The sequence below is a fragment of the Cornus florida genome, unplaced genomic scaffold (assembly GCF_030987335.1).
Source record: "Cornus florida cultivar Cherokee Brave unplaced genomic scaffold, ASM3098733v1 CherokeeBrave_3.0.0_Hap2_Chr06, whole genome shotgun sequence".
Taxonomy (NCBI): domain Eukaryota; kingdom Viridiplantae; phylum Streptophyta; class Magnoliopsida; order Cornales; family Cornaceae; genus Cornus; species Cornus florida.
Window position 1 is genome coordinate 48,312,229 of NW_026775576.1, and position 10,244 is coordinate 48,322,472.

At 36.1% G+C, this 10,244-nt stretch overlaps 1 pseudogene; it reads right to left on the minus strand.

Annotated features, from left to right (window-relative positions):
- Positions 1-351: 351 nt before the first annotated feature.
- LOC132315200 (small nucleolar RNA R71) lies at positions 352-450 on the minus strand (annotated as a pseudogene).
- Positions 451-10,244: the final 9,794 nt, after the last annotated feature.

The following is a 10,244-nucleotide window of genomic DNA, read 5'->3' on the forward strand; positions in this document are numbered from 1 at the left end:
TTGAGGATCCGCAGCTGGGAGACTGCCATTCATCTATTCATCTTGTGTATTTTTAAGTAGTATTAGATTATTGGATAATGTTTTAAGGGATCCTTGAGTTATGAGATTCCCGAGTTGTAATTGTTGGAGAATCATTAATTAATTTTTATTTATTAGTTTTTCTTCAGCGTATTATTTATTCTTTTATTTCATTTTGTACTCTGTGCTTGTTAAATACTTTAATTGTTTAGATATCCCTTAATTTTGTGCACGGATTTGATCAACCCGTATTCCGAAATTAGGGGGTATCACAGAAATGCAACAAGAGTTCTTGAAGAAGTACTATCCGATTTCAAAGACCAATACCATGAGAACCTCAATTCGGGAATTTTCACATGGGGATGGAGAAACGTTTTATGAGGCATGGGAATGTTTTAATGAATTTCTTAGGAAGTGTCCACATCATGACATGCCCAAATGGCAATTAGTTCAATATTTCTTTGAGAGCTTATCGGACAATTACAAAGGCATGGTTGATGCTTCCATGGGTGGCTCATACATTGATAGGCATGAGGATGATGTGTGGCATCTTTATGAGAGCATGAGTGAAAATTCTTTGCATAGAACATTATCATTAAGTCGACCATTTAAATGAAATAGCCGCTGAAATGAAATCTTTATCTCAAAGATTTGATCAATTTTTTATTAACCAAAACTCAGCGAATCAAGTATCTTCCTTCCCTAACCATTCTCATCGTGCGTCAAATGAAACTTGTTTGACTTGTTCTAGTGTTATTTATTCTACTTCTCATTGTCTTCACGAACAAGTGCAAAATGAACCTAATAAACAAGTCAATGTAGCTTTTGTGAACCAAGAGAACAATCCTTATGGTACTCATTATAATCCAAGTTGGAGAAATCATCCGAATTTCTCTTGGAAAAACCAAGGAGAGGGCTCAAACCCTTCCCAAGGCAGTTTTCAAGGGAAGTACATTCCACCTCTACTTCAAAACCAAGGATCCCAATGTTATAGACCTTATCAATCACAAGGGAATCAATTTGCTAACTTTCATTTTCCCAACCAATCTTATTCCCAAGGAAATGCTAGAAGCCCTGCCTTTGAAGAAAAAGTTTTGAATGCTTTGGGCACTCTTGAGGCAAATACACAATTGCTTCATTCCCACTTTCAATCTATTGCGAAGCTAGAAACCCAAGTAAGGCAAATAGCTAGCACTCTTAATGCTAGAGAGAAGGGAAAGATGCCTATGAATACCCCACCTAAGCAATAATGTGTTGTGGAAACCCATTCCTCATCGGAAGGCCACACCATTGAACATGTTAATGCAGTGACTACCTTGCGAAGTGGTAGGATTGTGGATAATCAAGTTAAAATGTCCAATAAAGAGAGTGAACCGGTGCAACCTCAAGTTGTCACCCGTCCCGTTTCACATCCCATTCCTCCTTCATTGCATATACATGATCTTGTGAATGAGAAAAATTCAAAATGTGATTTTAAGAGTGATTTTGAAAATGATTTGAAGAAAGATTTGCCGAAAAATGAGTTTGAACAGATTTTGTTGAAAAATGATTTGAAACAAAGTGATTTGAAAAATTCTTGTGTTGAAAAGTTTTCAAAAGAAAATTGTGAAAAGAGTTTTGAACTAAAAGTTCCATTTCCGGATGCCTTAAAAAGATCCATCTCAAAAGACAAGCAAAAGGCAAAAACCATTGAAATCATGGAAATGTTTAGGCAAGTGAAAGTCAATCTTCCACTTTTGGATGCAATCAACCAAATTTCGGCTTATGCCAAATTTTTGAAAGACTTGTGCACCCAAAAGCGGAAGAACAAGAGCCAAGCACCAAGAAAAGTGGTTTTAACCGAGCAAGTAAGCTCAATTTTGCAACATAACACTTTACCAAAGTTTAAGGACCCCGGTTCACCTACTACTTCATGCATTATTGGTGATCATATCATTAATCGAGCGCCTCTTGACTTAGGAGCAAGTGTTAACCTTCTTCCATACTCGGTTTATGTCAAATTGGGCGTAGGTGAATTAAAACCGACGTCGGTAGTCTTACAACTTGCCGACCGATCCATTAAGAAGCCTAGGGGTATAATTGAGGATGTATTGATTAAGATTGACAAATTCTTCTTCCCCGTTGATTTCGTTGTCATTGACACGGAACCGGTCCCCAATCCTAAAAGCCAAATTCCCGTTATCCTTAGCCATCCTTTTTTGGCAACCGCTAATGCCAACATCAATTGTAGGACGGGGATAATGAAGATCTCATTTGGCCATATGAAGGTGAAGTTGAATATCTTCAATCCCACACCCAATTCATTTGACAAATAAGAAGGAGAAGTTAATGTTGTAGATAAATGTCATGATCTTCAATATCAAGGAAGTGAGCTTTTGTCTAAGACCAAAACTTCAAAAGGATCATCTTCAACCTTGCATTCTCAAAGTGTTATTTCAAATTCTTACTTTGAAAGGGCATGGAAGCCCAAAGATTGTGATTGCATTGACAAGGGATCAAAAGTTTCTTTTGAGCTTAATCCAACAAGTTCTTCAAAGAACCATTTGTTGGGTGGAACTCAAAGCATCTATCACCCCATCAAGGAAGGGATGCATAACAAGATCTTTGATCCGGACTAAAAGAGCCCAATGTCTTGCTAGAGACGTTAAAGACTAGTAAAACATTTCGTAGGGTGTCAAAACCCTATTCCTCCCTCATTTCTATCTTAAATTTCATTTCTTGCGAAGTCTAAATACTTGTTTTTGGTTCATATGCATTGCTAGGAACTGTGATTAGGATTGTATGAATTTTTATGTTGTGATTGAGCATTTTGCATAAGTTCGATCGATCTCAAATGAGAGTTCGATCGATCGAACTTCCACCTGCATCCAACACTTAGAAAAATTTTCAACCTGCATCCACCTGCATCCAAATCACCTCTCTGTCCCATCGTTCGAACTTATTCTCAGATCGATCAGAAGACCTTAGATCGATCCAACTTCAAAGTTCGATCGATCTTGAGATCCAACACTTAGAAAATTTTGAGCCTGTATTAACCTGTATATTTCAGCTCTGTGTCTCATCGATCGAAATCATTTTAAGATCGATCTGAAGTTTTTCGATTGATCCAACTTCAAAGTTCGATCGATCTCGTGTTCCAACACTTAGCCAAATTTTTGAACCAAAAATCTACATATTTTTGCTCTCTGTCTGATCGATCGAACATTTTGTTCAGATCGATCTCAATTCTTCAATTCTCTATTTTGACCTTTGTTTGACTTTATTTGACTTTTTAAATTTTAAAAAATTCAAAAATATTTATTTCATTTTATTTTATTTCATTTTATTTTCCAAAAAAAAATCCAAAAATATTTTTATTTTTATTTTTATTCTATTTTTCAAAATTTCAAAAATATTTTCTATTTTTCAATTTTAATTTTTAATTTTTAATTTTTAATTTTAGTTTTTAATTTTTCAAATATTTCAAAAATTCCAAAAACACTTTGAAGAGAGATCATTAAAGTTCGATCGATCGGAAATCTCGGTTCGATCGATCGAACTAATCGGAAAAAGTTTTTAAAAATAGACCTAGAGGGTCTCAAGATCTATTCATTAGATTGATCCAACCCTCCAAACCCTTGTCCCTCATCCTTCATCACCACTGCACTCACCCATCTTCATCATCTTCTCCGGCGAATCTCCGGCGAGATCCAAACTTTGATTCTTTCTCTCTCTCCTCTCGGATTCTCATCTCCATCTTCTTCTCATTTTCTCTCGCGACTTGAGGTAAGATCCAAGCCACATCTCATGATTTCAAGCCTCCACTTGTTCAAAACATCTTTTAAATGTTGAATCCATGATATTTTGTTGATGATATACTCCATTGATGAAGCTTAAAGCATGTTTGTATATATGTGTATATATATGTATATATGGTTATATATGTTTGAGTTTTGATTTGAATTGTGGGAGTATGGGCCATGCTATGTGACTAGGATTGAGGATTTGTTGTGTTGATGGGCCCACAACACTGTTCGTGTGGCTCCCGTGCTTTCAAAGTCACTGATCTGTGACTTTTCAATTTTTATCTTCTCACAGTTCGATCGATCGAACTTCTATCGATCTTGAGAGATCGATCGAACTCAGTTTTTCAAATTTCTCAGATCAATCGAAGTTTTGAGATCGATCTCAAACCTTTTTGTGATCGATCGAACTTTACAGATCTCATACACACACTTCATTCATCATGTATTATGTTCATGCTATCTCATATATGCCCAATGCCAGTGACATTCCACATTGGATGCATTTCATACTTACATTGTTTAGCACGCTTCATATCCTTTCACTTGTATAGATTCATGTCATTTATATGTTTTGTCTATTTTATTTGGCATGCATGTTTCTATTTTGTGCCTTCAATTCTTATTCTAGCACTAACTCCCATTGCAAGTTTCACTTTCCTTTTTGTAGGACATGACTAAACAAAAGTATGTTCGGACACAGGAGCCGGCAGAGTCCTCCCAAGTTCAGACTGCCCATTCTGCTACTCCACCTGCATATGAGGCTCTTGATCAAATAGCTGGACTTGAAGCACAAATGCAGGTTTTGGAAGATACCCTGCTTGCCATTAGAGCTGACATTGCTTCCTTCCGTGCAGAGGTCATGACTGCACTCTGAGACTTATCTCGCGATATCTGCGGAGCTCGCCCAGCCCGTCCTGCCTCATCCACCTGAGATTTCCAGTTCTTCTATCTTTTCATATTACACCTCTGCGCTCTATACTTCATTTTTATCACTGTATATTATTTGCAGCCGGTCTGTCGGCTTTGATCTTTTGATGTATCCAGTACTCTATTTTCCTTATATATGCTTTTGTTATGGATGTCATGTGTTATATTCTTATCTCTGTATATTTGACTCCATCAGTTACATCACAGTGACTTCAGTGAGAGAGTGCTACCCAATTTTCAGGACCACCCTTATATCCCTCTCAATGTTTTATTTCATTTACACTTGCATATCCACTGTACACTGATTATCCCTTTTTGTTATCTGATGAGTTTATCCGAGTGCTAAATTTCAGGACCATAGTTAATCCCAAGTTTAGGGGGGCTATACTACCTACTTCGGATACTTCAGTCCCAGCCATTCTTTGCCTTAATTGCACCGGTATACTCTTTTTGTTCTCTTTGCACATTAAGGACATTGTTCCGTTTAAGTTTGGGGGTAATGGTGTATATTACAGTGTTTTTGAGAGATTTTCTATTATTGGTCCATATCTAGCTATGATTTTGATCTTTGAGGACTATATTGCTTAAAATTTAACAATTGTTTGACTTGAGAGTCCAATACTCCTTGTATACCTAATGGGTGCCATTTAGGAGTAAATTTTTCGAAAGATTGATATCTTACTTGCACTTATGGTCCACATCATCCTGATTTTGTGATTATTTTGAGATTCACTTTAGAATTCTACACTAGCATCGGTGCACACTAGAATTCATTTGTGGGGTACATGCTTTGTTGATTATTGAATTGGTTATATCCCAATTAGACTAGTAGTGCATTGAAAGTTTTCATTCTTGATAAAGGTGGATAATAACCCCTTTTCACTGAGTAGCCGGGATTCTAGCCTCATCAAGCACTGAACTTCTCGCGCCGAAAGGTGGAGGGCCCAAACTCTAGGATAATAATTGAACTTGCTTGAAAAAAAAAAAAAAAAAAAAAAGTGAGGACTTCTCCCAAATGGTGAGAAGTGGGAAATAATTAGATGGAGGTTGTATTGATTTGTAGCGTAGTTGATTTGAGCTTGTAAGTCTATAAGGGTGTTTGAACGCCTAATGCCATAAAGCCGTCTGGTTTGGGAGTCATTGACCTAACGCTCGACCTCATGAATCACTAGAAAGCTTAATAGATCAACACATTGCACCATACTTCCATCTTTGAACCTAAAAAAAAAAAATTCAAAGGAAAAAAATAAGCGCACCTAGAACAATAAAGCTTTAATAAAAGGTCCACTTTTTGTTTTGATGATCGGTACTAGATTTGCGTGCTAGTTTGAGAGTAAGGATGTGATCATTTCTTTAGTTGGCTAAGATAGCAACATATTTGATGTTGGTCCACTCAAAAAGGATTCTAGAGTTGTTTTGATTTGCATGATCATTTTCTTGATGTGTGGAGGACCATACTTGCTTGCTTGATGTTGAGATTTTGGGAGATTGCTAAGAAATCTTTGAAACAATGCATACTTGAGGTAGTTTTCTCCCAAAGCTTGTTTGCAATATTGGCGCCTCTTTTGAAAGAATGAGCTTAATATTTGTGCGTATCATTTCGGAAAACCCTTACGAGACTTCACTCGTCTACTAGGGGTAACCTAGGGGTTTAAAAGGCTTGTTGCATATGCTAAGTGCAATCGTGTTCCCTACGAAAGTGGCGTTATCCATTTATTGTTTTCTAGTTCATACTTGTATAGTTGTTCATTTCATTCCTTTACTTTCTAGTTCATTGCTAGGGACTAGCAATATTTAAGTTTGGGGGTGTGATGAGCACTGAAAAGTGCGTATTTAAACCCCTTAAGCTTAGGCATTCTAGTACCTTTATCTATCTTACTTTACTGTTTTAGATTGATTTCGTATTATTTCAATTTTCAGACACTTATCCCGAAAATAAGCTAACTCAGCCAAATAAGAGTAGAAATGAAGCAATTCTGGGATGAATCAAAGAAATGAGCTAAGTGGAAGCAAAAGGAAGAAAAAGGTGGAAATCAACATCTTCGATGGATCTCAGATCAAAGTTCGATCGATCCAACATAATCGATCTCAGTACTTCAAGATCGATCAGAGCTATGATGACATTTTCGAGATCTTAAAAGTTTGATCGATCTAACATCATTCTTCGATCGATCGAACTGCCTTGTCCTTATCCAAATGATTGATCTTATCTAGTTGTATCACCCTACCAACCACTTTTGTCCTTTTCCCAAAAATATCTTCAAAATATCTCAGATTTGTCTTTATCCAAAAAGCGCCACCATTGAGGATCGATCCAACTTTAGTTCGATAGATCTCAGCTATGTTTGATCAATCCAAGTCTAATGTTTGATCGATCAAACTTCCTCTAGTGCGAAAAAGTTAAATTTCTAGCTCATTGAAAGTTGTCCTTTATCCAATCATTGGGGAATATTTTGTGCACGACCCCAGCTCATTTTGGGTGTCATTTGACCTACCTATATAAGGATAAGGATTACTTTTTACATCATAACATAACATACCATATCACATCATATCATCTCATACCTTGTAAAAACTCTTGGAAAGCAAGCTTAGAGGAGGAGGAGGTTAGAGACACCATTGAAGACTCTTTATCAACCAATGAGCAAATCTCTACCATGAAGTTAGCCCTTGAGGGTTGGAGAAGCACTACCATGAGTGGCTAGACATCCTCTTGAGGCTAGGGTTAGCCCCAAGCATGCTTTCTACATCTTGATTTTGTGTATTATTGAGGGATTAGTGTTGTAATACATGTTTTGGCACTTATATATATATATATATATATATATATATATATATATATATATCTTGTTTATTCATTGATTTATGTAGTTTAATACTTCCAATTGATCATTTCATTCTATCTATATGTCTATGTATGCTAGAATAGAAGTTCATGTTTTTGTCTCTATTTTTTGTGTTATTGGTACATGTCTATGTGTATTAATGCCATAAATCTAGAGATTGTCAAAACATTGTGCTTAATGGAATGCTCTTATAATTTTCTAGATAGGTCATGCTCATTTCTTGATAGATTGTGCCCCTCCCTTAGCTTAATTAGTTTAATTTTATGTTATTAGCTTAATTGTAGTGTAGTGGTAGCATAGTTGTTAGATGGGAGGACAATCCATGCTTGTTGTTTGATGTTCCATACTTTTGAATGCAAGTAGCATATGTCTCTAACCTTGTGGTGTATTTGGCTTGTGAGCTTAATGAAATGATTAATGACTTGCTAGATATATTGTGCTTTTCTCATGCTATTTAGACAATATATACTTAATTGATATATTGTGTTTTTCACATGTTGATTAGATAATGTATGCTTAATTGGTCACATTTGCTAATTGAATCAACCAAACACACACACACATCAATATTGCAACACACATTTCCCTATTAGTCACTTGTTAAGGGTGTAGAAATGTATTGTTTGGTGGTGACCTCTAAACCCCAAGATCTCTCTCTCTTTTACTTACTCTTTATTGCATTCAATTATTTAGTTTAATTTGCTCTCTTGTTTAATAAACCAACCAACTATTTATTTGATCACTCGACCTATTAACCCTAATTGTGATTCCACAACCAAATTCGACTCCAATCCCTTGGGACGATCCTTACTCACCCTAACTATATTTTTAGTGAAGGTAGTAGTGGCTTCTATAAATGTAAAACTTGGCCTTCGCCTTAATGCACACTTTTCTTAAGCTTGTGGTTGGAGGACGATAAGCCGCCATCAGATGTATAATAAGATCTTTGATTCGGGCTAAAAGAGCCCAACGTCTTGCTAGAGACGTTAAAGACTAACACAACATTTCGTAGGGTGTCAAAACCCTATTCCTCCCTCATTTCTATTTTAAATTTCATTTCTTGCGAAGTCTAGATATTGGCTTTGGGTTCATACACATGGCGAGGGACTGTGATTAGGATTGCATGAACTTTTATTTTGTGATTGAGCATTCTGCATAAGTTCGATCGATCTCAAACGAGAGTTCGATCGATCGAACTTCTATCTGCATCCAACGCTTAGAAATTTTTTTGACCTGCATCCAAATCACCTCTCTGTCCCATCATTCGAACTTATTCTCAGATCGATCTGAAGTTCTTCAATCGATCCAACTTCAAAGTTCGATCGATTTCGTGCTCCAACACTTAGAAAAATTTTGAGCCTGCATTAACCTGCATCTTTCAGCTCTCTGTCCCATTGATCGAAAACATTTCAAGATCGATCTGAAGTTCTTCGATCGATCCAACTTCAAAGTTCGATCAATCTTGAGTTCCAACACTTAACCAAAATTTTGAACCAAAAACCTACGTATTTTTGCTCTCTGTCTAATCGATCGAACATTTTGTTCAGATCGATCTCTGTTCTTCAATTCTCTATTTTGACTTTTGTTTAACTTTTTATTTTTATTTTTTTTAAATCCAAAAAGATTTTTATTTTATTTCATTTTATTTTATTTTCCAAAAATTCCAAAAAGATTTTATTTTATTTTATTTTTAAGAAAAAAAACCAAAAATATTTTCTCTTTTTCAATTTTAATTTTTAATTTTAGTTTTTAATTTTTCAAAAATTTCAAAATTCTAAAAACACTTTGAAGACAGATCATCACAGTTCGATCGATCTGAAATCTCAGTTCGATCGATCGAACTGAACGGGAAAAGTTTTTAAAAATAGAACCTGAGGGTCTCAAGATCGATTCATTAGATTGATCCAACCCTCTAAACCCTTGTCCCTCATTCCCATCACCACTGTGCACCCATCTTCATCATCTTCTCCGGTAAATCTCCGGCGAGATCTGGTGGGTGTTGACTTCTCTCTTCTATCGAATTCCATCACCCCTTCGTATCTCCACTTCTCTCTTCTATCGAATTTCATCACCCCTTCGTATCTCCACTTCTCTCTTCATTTAGGGTAAGATCCGAACCCTAACTTTGAATCTAATTGTTGCCTAAATGTTTATATGCTAGATCTAGGTTGCTTAGATGATGAATCTGCCATTGTTGAGCTTCGAAGCATTGTTTATATATATATATATATATATATATATATATATATATATGCTTCGTGTTGATATATTTTTGTATTTTGAATCCATTTTGGGAGTATGGGCCATGCTATGTGAGTAGGATTGATGATTTGATGAGTTGATGGGCCTACGACCTTGTTCGTGTGGCCCCCGTGCTTCCAAAGTCACAAATCTGTGACCTTTCAATTTTCATCGTCGCACAGTTCAATCGATCGAACTTCTATCTCAGATCGATCTTGAGAGATCGATCGAACTCATCTTTTTTAGTTTCTCAGATCGATTGAAGTTTTGAGATCGATCTCACATTTTTTTGTGATCGATCGAACTTCACATATTTCATACACACATTCCATGTATCTTATCTTGTGTCCATGTTATCTCATTCGTGCCCAATGCCTGTGATATTCCACATTGGATGCATTTCATACTCATATTGCTTAGCATGTTT